Genomic DNA, 11,610 nt, shown 5'->3' on the forward strand with positions numbered 1-11,610 from the left:
CTCTTATCCTTCTTAACTGACAGTCTCTTTAAGAGGGACCTGATCTCCTCCTTGACGTTCTCCCACCAATCAGATATGTTGTCATAGAAATATACTCTCTGGAGCTGGTCCTGAAAAAGGGATTGGATACAATTTTGGACATAGGCATCATCCAGGATACTGGAATTAAGCCTCCATAACCCCCGACCAATATCCTAGCGGTTAGTGGCTCCTAGGTGAAACAATAAGACAAGATGGTAAGTATATGGGACAACCTTCTCGCTTATACCACTAACATTCTCTGAGGGACTCACAAATGCCATATCGATCCTGCTATGCCTGTCAGCACACGTATAGGTGTACCTAGGTTTCCTCCCGTCCAAGGTAAATACATCGCGTAGGTTTGCCTGTGATATTATGCTCTGTAGGACCCTGGAGTCCCTGACCACTGCTCTGCCTGAGGATCTGTCACCTAAAGTCATGACAACATTAAAGTCACCCGCCATTAGTAGAGGTAAATAAATGCTGCTAAACCTCATTGAATAGCTGGATTCTCTCTGTCACTGTCCATGGGTCATAGCTGTTGATCAGTAGGAGCCGACTACCATGGATGGTGACTTCTAGCACCAGGCACCTCCCCATAGCGACCTCCGTCAGCCTGTGCACCGTCACGTCTGTGGTGTTAAATAATATGGCGACCCCAGCGTACGGCTCCACAGCCAGTGATCAGTAAGAAGGACCAGACCATCACTCACACTCAGCCTCACGGAGATGCCCAAATGTGGTCAGATGGGTCTACTGCAGGAAGATGACATCAGCGTCCAGATATCTCAGGTGGTCATACACAGCGTGTCTAGTCCTTCTTACTTTAATGCTGTTGACATTGCTAGAAGTAACTTTAAGAGAACCCAGCCATTACAACGAAAAAAAGCAGAGCAGTGACCCCCATCATCATGAGTCAGAGTCAAAGTCCTCCATGTCTGAATCCTCAGTGTATCTACAGGAGGGGGCTTCTTCTTAGTTGGAGGATCCCCTGTGTCCACCTCACACTCATTATCACTTCTTTCCAGCTCTTTTTCAAAGTCCCCATCAGAGTCTGACAAAGCATCAAACCTGTTGGAAAGGACAATGACCCCGGCATCACCACTGGACTTTCTCCTGGTCTTAGGCTCCGCACTGTACTCCTCAGGCTTACGGGAGGATTTGTCTTTTTTCTTCCTTTTATTCTTTTTCACCTCCTCATATTCAGTAGATGTTACAGAGGTGGCAGCCTGAGGCTGGTCGTGGGTTGTTACAACCTCCACACTCCCCTGAGCACTGTCTGACTGCTGGGGTTCTGCATCACCTGACCCCTGTACCTCCCGCCTAGTCAGTATTTGCCCTGACACCAAGGCCCCCTCCTCTAAGGCGTCTGCCTCCTGCACCATCTCATCATCAGAAAAGTCCCTGGCGATGTTATGCCAGGCCTCCGGGCAATCCTTGTGTGGGTGCCCAATCTCTCCGCAGAGGTTACATCTGACCGTCTCACAGGTGGCGCTGAGATGGCCGACCTCCCCACACAAGTTGCATTTAACTACAGTACATACTTTGGCCACGTGACCGATCCTACCACACCTAAAACACTTTCGTGGTTGCCCGGGATAGAAGCAGACGCCCTTTTCTCTGCCTATATAGAAGGAGTTGGGGACGTGTAGGGTAATGTTGTTAAACTGCCTCAACTTCACCAGAACCTTCCACCCTCCAGTCCAGATACCGTCGGCGTCTCGGTTCTTAGTGAGGTCATACACCAGATCACAATGGCGCCTGAGCCACACCAGAATGTCCTGAGGGGGAACTGACTTGTTCCAGAATATTATATTGACCACCACGGTACCTGGTCTGGATATGGGGACAAACACAAACTTGCTCCAACCATCAGTGTCCCTGAACCGGGGGAGTTTATCCCAGAACCTGTCCAGACTTGACATGAGCTTAAAGCTGACATCGTAGCCCTGTCTGTCTGGCAGGTTGATGACCGACAGGATGTCATCTGGGGAGAACCCCATCTGGCGACACAGGAGATCCCGCACCACAAACCTCCCATCTGTGAGATCTTCCTTATTGCCTCTGTTTTTAAAGCGCACCACATTCCTCCTTTTGAACGCCTGCCCTGTGTAGTGTGCGCCGGAGAAGGAGGGAGCGCCGCGGCTCCAGGCGCTTTTAGGAGGTTCCGGATGGGGCTCACTCCTGGTATTGGGGGGAGGGTCTGATCTAGAGGGACCTGACTTTACAAAGGGGGTGGATGTTAAAGGGGGGAAGTCACACACATTATCTTGTACAACCCCCTGCCCCCCATCCACCTCTATGTTATCCCCCAGTGGCTGTACCTCCCAGATAGACTGAGGGTCCTCTCCATCCTCCGGCCCCTCAGGTACAGCAGAATGTCCTACAGTGTCCCCAGTCTCAAGCACATTAGAGTTCTCCTGGGTCACCGCATCACCCTGACCCATAGATGAAAGTTCACCATCCTGCTGCTGCACAGACACTGTTGGGACTTGTGGTACTACAGGTCCATGCACCTGCTCTGGTGTCTGTCCCTTCTGGAATGAGAAGCTTGCAGGCTTGATAATCTGTGTAACAAGTGGGGGGACATCTGGGGGGATGGGTCCTGCTTGTGCTGTAGGGGCCCGGGGCCCAGAGTCACAGCTCTGCCTCTGCTGGTAGAAGCGCTCCTGGTTCCTGTATGACTCGGCTAGGGGTCCCATCCTCTCCAGGACACAGTCCATATCCCTGACCACCTGTGCAAGCTCTATGCTTAGTCCCTGCAGCTTGTTGTTATACAGGGTGCTGCTTTCAGGGTGCAGTGTAAGAGAGTACATACAGTCTATTTGCATCTGCAGCATTTTCTTACCAGGGTCGGTATATTTATTCCTAATATTATTGTTGTCATAGTTTGTACTTCACTCTCTGTACCCTCTCTGCTGCTGTAACGCTGTGAATTTCCCCACTGTGGGACTAATAAAGGATTATCTTATCTTATCTTTTCTTATCTCCTCCGTCATCTGCAGCTCTGGTGCCTGTGCGGTCTCCTTCCCCTGCTGTGCTGGTCGGGGTGCAGCTCCAGATGGTTTTGGTGCACTCGTCTCCTTCCCAGGCTTGTGGCTTGCACTGGCAAGGGCCTGTTCACACTTAGCAGGGCTTGTAGTAACAGTCTGCGGCTTTACTGCTTTACTGCTGCTCCAGGCCTAGAGCGGACATGCTGGACACCACCTCCCTCTGCTGCAGGTTCTCTCGCAGAGTCTGTCTCTCTAGGGATGTTCTCCTCTGTCTGGGTGCAGGAGTGGGGGGCTGTGCACCTGCTGCTTTTCTCACACTATGCTGCATCAGCGTGCTCCTCCACGCTGACTGGTCATACAACTTGCTGCTTTCATTGCTGCTTCAGTTACTTCCACTTCTTCACTCTGTCTCATCACAACTGCATTGTCTGCAATCTGTCCACAATCTTTACTGGTTACTTTGGGATTTGCATCCCTAGAAGGTTTTTGGGAGTTCACTCCTGGTGTAGGCCTGGAAGCCTAGGCCTTGCCTGGGGAATCTCCCCACCCAGGGTGGCCCCGCCCTGGGCTAGCTCCAGACGTGCAGAGACTCAGGAGCTCAGCTCACACACGTCCGCACAGCAAGGGGGCAGGATTATAGTAGTTATATTCTTGTACATAGTGGGCAGTATTATAGAAGATATATTCTTGTACATAGGGGGCAGTATTATAGTAGTTATATTCTTGTACATAGTGGGCAGTATTATATAAGATATATTCTTGTACACAGTGAGCAGTATTATAGTAGTTATATTCTTGTACATAGGGGGCAGTATTATAGTAGTTATATTCTCCCACACAGGAGGCAGTATTATAGTAATTGTATTCTTGAACATAAAATGCAGTATTAGAATATATCTTACTTAGGGGCAGTATTATAGTTGTCACATTCTTGTTTATCGGAGAAGTTATTGTAGTAGTTTTTTTTTGTGTATATACGACAGTATTAAGTTGTGTTCTTTTTAAAAAGAAGCTTTATTCCTGTATAAGGGAGGCAGTCTCTTTCTCTACATGTTCATTTAGACCATCAATTAATAGTTTGTGTGGAGTTTAAGACAAAAAGGGAGAGAAGGCCACAGCATCCAATATGATGAAAAAAGGTTAAACCTTTATTCACACAGGCATAGAAAAAAGTGAATAGTAAAAAAAGTTTGTATGCAGCTCACCCACTCGTCATGCTTCTTAGGAACAATTCACATTGGGAGGTTACATTCAAACACGTATGGCTGGCACGTGTGGGAGTGCAATCGCGTTCTGCCGCTTGGACTGCGGGCGAAATTCTTGGACTTCAAAAAGGTGAGGAGACGCGGCACATCCTTTTTAAAATGTTGAAATTTTATTGAAGATTCTTTAAAACATCACCGGTGGTAGTGAAATCGCCTACGCGTTTCGAGCACGTCCGTGCTCTTACTCATGGCATACACTTCAATACACAGGTAAAATATTTAAAACCATAAACCACCAATCAACGTGGAGGGGGTGTGTGCACATACGTAACGTGTGACGTCACCGGAGGTGTGAACTTCCTGCGGTGGTGCCGCACGTGTGTGGATCTCCTAGATGTCAGCATGACAAAGTAGGGAGAAAAAAAACACCCACGTGACGAATGACCTCACCAGAGGTGTGGACTTCCTGCGGCGGTGCCATACGTATGTGATTTACCTAAATATAAAAAAAATGACAGAATAACAACATTTGCAAAATAGACACGTTAGTCTAAAACCTAAAATACCACAAAATGTTGTGTTGTAATGTCTGCCAAAAATATATAAGAATATATGGAGAACAGCAAAAGAAGAATATAAGTTGAAAAAATAATGAATAGTCAAGTTATCTAATAGAGAAACGAAAGATCTGATCTTAAGTTCAAACCTCCAGGAGCCCTAGTGCCCAATTTAAAAATCCAGAAGGCTTCTCATTTCAAAAGGATTTTATGTCTGTCGCCTCCTCTCTTGCCCTTATGAATTTTTTCAAGACCAAAGAAACGAAAAGTAGAAACATCCCCCGTATGGATAGTGGCAAAATGCCTGGATGCTCCCGACATGTTACTTTCAATGTTTTTGGAGCAATCCCGGAGGTGTTCTGCAATACGTGTCTTCAATTTTCTTGTGGTGCATCCTACATAGGATACATCACATATTTCACATCTGATAACATAGACTACAAATTTAGAATCACAATTGATAAACGTTTTTATGATGTGTGGTCTGTCGTCACTATCAAGTGTTAAAGATGATGTCTGTTTGGCATATGGGCATATGTTACATCTTGTAGAGCCACAACGGTGGAAGCCTTTTGTGCTTAACCAAGTATTTTTGCTATCTCTATTGGCATAATTTTGGAAAAGGCTAGGAGATAATTTAGTGCCCAGGGTGGGGCCTTTCTTGGACACAAAGTTGCAGCCGTTTTTGAGTATGGTATTCAGTCTATCATCTTGACACAAAATGGGTAGATTACTTTTCAGAATGCTCACAATGTGGGGGAAGTCCACACTGTATTGGGTAGAGAAGGTGACCTTGGGGTTATGAACTTTATGTATGGTAGATCTACTTTTAATCTTTAAAAGACTTTGTCGGTCCTTCGATGAGGCTATATTAAATGCCCTATTGATGGACCATTGAGGATAGTCCCTAGACAAAAGTCTCGCACTCAGGAATTTGGCTTGATCTAGGAAGTCTTTCTCATCTGAACAGGCTCTTTTGAGTCTGATGAACTCCCCTACTGGTATAGCTTTTAGAGTGTGGGCTGGATGATTACTTTTGGCGCTAAGGACCGTATTGCCCGCTGTTGCTTTTCTAAACAGAGTTGTCCTAACCCTATGTTCCGATGCGCAACCTATTAACATGAGGTCCAGAAAGGCCATTTTTTTTACATTCCAATCGAACGTGAAACGGAGGTTAACATTATTAGAGTTTAGATGGGCAGCAAAACCTGGCACAGACGACACACCTCCCGACCACACTATGAGTATGTCGTCGATGTATCGCCCGTACCAGGCGATGCTCTCCAAAAATGGATTTTGTTCCGAATAAATGAATTCTTCCTCCCACCAAGACATGAAGAGATTCGCCAATGAAGGCGAAAAACGCGCCCCCATTGGTGCTCCTCTGGTCTGCAAAAAGAAAACGTCATCAAATGAAAAGAAATTGTGTGAGAGTAGATATTTAGTCACATCAATTAAGAACTCACACAATTCCACCGAGTACAGACTAGATTTGTATAAATGATGTGCCAATGCGGTAATTGCCAGGTCATGGGGAATAGCACTATAACGAGAACTAACGTCACAAGTGACCCATATGTACTGTTCATCCCATACAAATTTATCAAAAACTCTAAGGACCTCCTTGCTATCCTTCAGGTATCCCGGTAACCTAAGTACCAAAGGCTGCAACAATCTGTCTAGCCATTCACATAAATGTTCGTTAAGTGAGCCTATTCCCGATATTATGGGTCTCAGAGACGGGGGAAAGGTGTTCTTATGTATTTTGGGTAACCCATGAAATATGGGTGTAACAGGGTGGGGCGGACAGAAAGCATCTACGTTATTCTCTGGTATAATACCCAGAGCTACCCCTTCTTGTATAAGATCACAAATTAATTTCTGAAATATCGGCGTAGGATCTGCATCAATTTTTCTATAAGTTGATTTATCATCAAGTATGTTCATGGCTAGTTTTTTGTATAGGTTCCTACCCAAAGCAACAACCTTACCCCCTTTATCCGCCATCCTTATGATAATTTGTTTATTCGATTCTAATTCAGTGAGGGCTCGCCTCAAGCGGGGGGTTAAGTTGTCATTGTAGGATTGTGACTCTTTTTTATTTAGATTTAATAAGTCACGTTCCACTACCTGTTGGAATTGATCCATCATCTTTAACACTTGATAGTGACGACAGACCACACATCATAAAAACATTTATCAATTGTGATTCTAAATTTGTAGTCTATGTTATCAGATGTGAAATATGTGATGTATCCTATGTAGGATGCACCACAAGAAAATTGAAGACACGTATTGCAGAACACCTCTGGGATTGCTCCAAAAACATTGAAAGTAACATGTCGGGAGCATCCAGGCATTTTGCCACTATCCATACGGGGGATGTTTCTACTTTTCGTTTCTTTGGTCTTGAAAAAATTCATAAGGGCAAGAGAGGAGGCGACAGACATAAAATCCTTTTGAAACGAGAAGCCTTCTGGATTTTTAAATTGGGCACTAGGGCTCCTGGAGGTTTGAACTTAAGATCAGATCTTTCGTTTCTCTATTAGATAACTTGACTATTCATTATTTTTTCAACTTATATTCTTCTCTTGCTGTTCTCCATATATTCTTATATATTTTTGGCAGACATTACAACTAGAGATGAGCGAACACTAAAATGCTCGGGTACTCGTTATTCGAGACGAACTTTTCCCGATGCTCGATTGCTCGTCTCGAATAACGAACCCCATTGAAGTCAATGGGAGACTCGAGCATTTTTCAAGGGGACCAAGGCTCTGCACAGGGAAGCTTGGCCAAACACCTGGGAACCTCAGAAAAGGATGGAAACACCACGGAAATGGACAGGAAACAGCAGGGGCAGCATGCATGGATGCCTCTGAGGCTGCCTAATCGCACCATTATGCCAAAATTATGGGCAACAGCATGGCCATGACAGAGTGACAGAATGAAGCTAGATAGCATCTAAAACATCCAATAATTGACCCTGACACTATAGGGGACGGCATGCAGAGGCAGCGGCAGCAGGCTAGAGAGTGGCATGGCGACATACCCTAATTGGACTCAGGCTTCAAACCAATGGGTGTCAGAGAGGAACCAAAGGAGGTGAGCAAGAAGCGCTCAAATAATATCGGTACATGATAAAAGTTTGCCAGTATATTTTGTGGATTACACAGCAGGGTGGCGACAAAGTTAACATGGAAGCCATGAAAACAACCCAAAATTCTGCCTGACACAGCTCGTTTGATAAGGGGACCATGTATGCTTACAGTTCATGCCAGTCGCTGCACTGGCTGCCAGTCTCCTTTCGAATACAGTTTAAAATAATAATAACCCTCATCCATAAAGCTCTGTATAATGCCCCTACCTCTCCTCTCTTATCTCAGTCTATCGCCCAACCCGTGCTCTTAGATCCGCCAGTGATCTTAGATTAACCTCTACCCTAGTGCGGACCTCCCACTCGCGTCTCCAAGACTTCTCTAGAGCTGCACCAATTCTATGGAATGCTCTGCCCCGGACTATCAGACTAATACCTAACCTCCAAAGTTTCAAACGTGCTCTTAAAACCCATTTCTTTAGGCAAGCCTATAACACTCATTAACTGCATGAAGTTTTAACTCTTCTACTAACCCGTCCTGTGTCGTCCTCCCATCTGTTATCCAGCAACCAACAGGCACCAGACTTCTCTGCAGTCCCATTCACCCTGGACCTGGTATATAAGATGACGGCTGAGTGGTTCAAGCGACAGCAATTCCATTTATTATATTTTTTTCTATTCCCTAAGAAGAATGGCTTGACCATTAAATATTCTTTTACCTCGTGTTACCCCATCATCTTCATAAACCGTAAGCTCTGGCGAGCAGGGACCTCACTCCTGTTGTTCCATACAAATGTTGTGCTCTGTTACATTACATTTGTATTTGTTTCCTATGATTTGTAAAGCGCTACAGAATATGATGACGCTATATAAATAAAGATTATTATTATTATTATTATGGAGGCAGTGAACTAGTAGTAGATTAAAGGTGCTGCAACTATGTTAGTTGGATCTTGGGATGGAGCTGGCGCTCTGCAGCCAGGCGAGCTTTCGCCAATCCAAGCCCCTGTCTCTAGGCTACTCCCCAAACAGCACTTCTAAGAACCTTTTGTATAAGATCAAGTGTAGTAGCGTTCTTATAAGTTTAGGATATGGCGGGTGAGGGGAATGTAAACAGATGCGCAAGAAGCGCTGAAATAATATCCCTAAATGGTAAAAGTTTGCAAGTATATTTTGTGGATTACACAGCAAGGTGGCGACAAAGTTAACAACTTTGATGTGGAATGCCCTGTAATAGCTCTTGGGCGGTGTGCCTTTTATCGCCTAGGCTCAGCAGTTTCAGCACCGCCTGCTGTCGCTTAGCGACGGCACTGCTGCTGTGCCTAGAGCTACCGACTGATGGCGCCATGCCCACGGATGGTAATTCGGAGGAGGAGGAGGTGGAGGAGGGGTGGGAGGAGGTATAGTAGGCCTTTGAGACCTGGACCGAGGTAGGCCCCGCAATTCTCTGCGTCGGCAGTATATGACCAGCCCCAGGGTCAGACTCGGTCCCAGCCTGCACCAAGTTAAGTGTAGTAGCGTTCTTATAAGTTTGGGATATGGCGGGTGAGGGGAATGTAAACAGATGCGCAAGAAGCGCATGATGCGCATGGAGCTGGCGCTCCGCTGCCAGGCGAGCTTTCGCCAATCCAAGCCCCTGTCTCTAGGCTACTCCCCAAACAGCACTTCTAAGAACCTTTTGTATAAGATCAAGTGTAGTAGCGTTCTTATAAGTTTAGGATATGCCGGGTGAGGGGAATGTAAACAGATGCGCAAGAAGCGCTGAAATAATATCCCTAAATGGTAAAAGTTTGCCAGTATATTTTGTGGATAACACAGCAGGGTGGCGACAAAGTTAACAACTTTGATGTGGAATCCATGAAAACAACCCAAATTTCTGCCTGACACACCTCGTTTGATAAAGGGACGATGTATGGAGGCAGCTATATGGACGACTTTTGGAGGTAGCAATGGAGACAACGTGTGGAGGCTGCTATGGAGACAATTTAATTTGGATAGTGCCTGTATGTGGCAGTCCCAAACATTTTTCAAACCAGAGGAGCAGGTAGGTGGCCCTCCAGTAAAATGGAATAGATTGAGTGTCTGTATGTGGCAGTCCCAAAAATTTTTCAAACCAGAGGAGCAGGTAGGTGGCCCTCCAGTAAAATGGAATAGATTGAGTGCCTGTATGTGGCAGTCCCAAAAATTTTTTAAAACAGAGGACCGGGTAGGTGGCCCTCCAGAAAAATGGAATAGATTGAGTGCCTGTATGTGGCAGTCCCAAAAATGTTTCAAACCAGAGGAGCAGGTAGGTGGCCCTGCAGTAAAATGGAATAGATTGAGTGCCTGTATGTGGCAGTCCCAAAAATTTTTCAAACCAGAGGAGCAGGTAGGTGGCCCTCCAGTAAAATGGAATAGATTGAGTGCCTGTATGTGGCAGTCCCAAAAATGTTTCAAACCAGAGGAGCAGGTAGGTGGCCCTGCAGTAAAATGGAATAGATTGAGTGCCTGTATGTGGCACTCACAAAAATTGTTTCAAACAGAGGACCGGGTAGGTGGCCCTCCAGAAAAATTAAATGCATGAAGTACTATAGCAAGAGCCAGTGGGCCCTGTCAAAAAATAGCCATTTTCCTCTGCTTTACTGTACAAAGAGGAGGAGAAGGAGGAAAATGAGGAGGAGGAGGAGTGGATCAATTATTCAGGTTGAGCTTCCTTCACCTGGTGGAGATTGGAAATTCTGAGAAATCCAGCCTTTATTCATTTTAATAAGCGTCAGCCTGTCAGCGCTGTCAGTCGACAGGCGTGTACGCTTATCGGTGATGATGCCACCAGCTGCACTGAAAACCCGCTCGGACAAGACGCTAGCGGCAGAGCAGGCAAGAACCTCCAAGGCGTACAGCGCCAGTTCGTGCCACATGTCCAGCTTTGAAACCCAGTAGTTGTAGGGAGCTGTGTGATCATTTAGGACGATGGTATGGTCAGCTACGTACTCCCTCACCATCTTTCTGTAAAGATCAGCCCTACTCTGCCGAGACTGGGGACAGGTGACAGTGTCTTGCTGGGGTGACATAAAGCTGGCAAAAGCCTTGTAAAGCGTACCCTTGCCAGTGCTGGACAAGCTGCCTGCTCGCCTACTCTCCCTCGCTACTTGTCCCGCAGAACTACGCACTCTGCCGCTAGCGCTGTCAGAAGGGAAATACTGTTTCAGCTTGTGCACCAGGGCCTGCTGGTATTCATGCATTCTCACACTCCTTTCCTCTGCAGGGATGAGAGTGGGAAGATTTTGCTTGTACCGTGGGTCCAGGAGAGTGAACACCCAGTAATCGGTGCTGGAATAAATTCTTTGAACGCGAGGGTCACGGGATAGGCAGCCTAGCATGAAATCTGCCATATGCGCCAGAGTACCAACGCGTAAGAATTCACTCCCCTCACTGGCCTGACTGTCCATTTCCTCCTCCTCCAACTCCTCCAACTCCTCTTCTTCTGCCCATACACGCTGAACAGTGAAGGACTCAACAATGGTCCCCTCTTGTGTCTCGCCAACATTCTCCTCCTCTTCCTCCTCATCCTCCTCCACCTCCACCTCCTCCAATATGCGCTGAGAAACAGACCTGAGGGTGCTTTGGCTATCAACAAGGGAATATTCTTCCCCTGTCTCTTGTGACGAGCGCAAAGCTTCCGACTTCATGCTGACCAGAGAGTTTTTCAACAGGCCAAGCAGCGGGATGGTGAGGCTGATGATGGCGGCATCGCCACT

Source organism: Engystomops pustulosus, chromosome 4 (genome assembly GCF_040894005.1).
Source record: "Engystomops pustulosus chromosome 4, aEngPut4.maternal, whole genome shotgun sequence".
Classification (NCBI taxonomy): domain Eukaryota; kingdom Metazoa; phylum Chordata; class Amphibia; order Anura; family Leptodactylidae; genus Engystomops; species Engystomops pustulosus.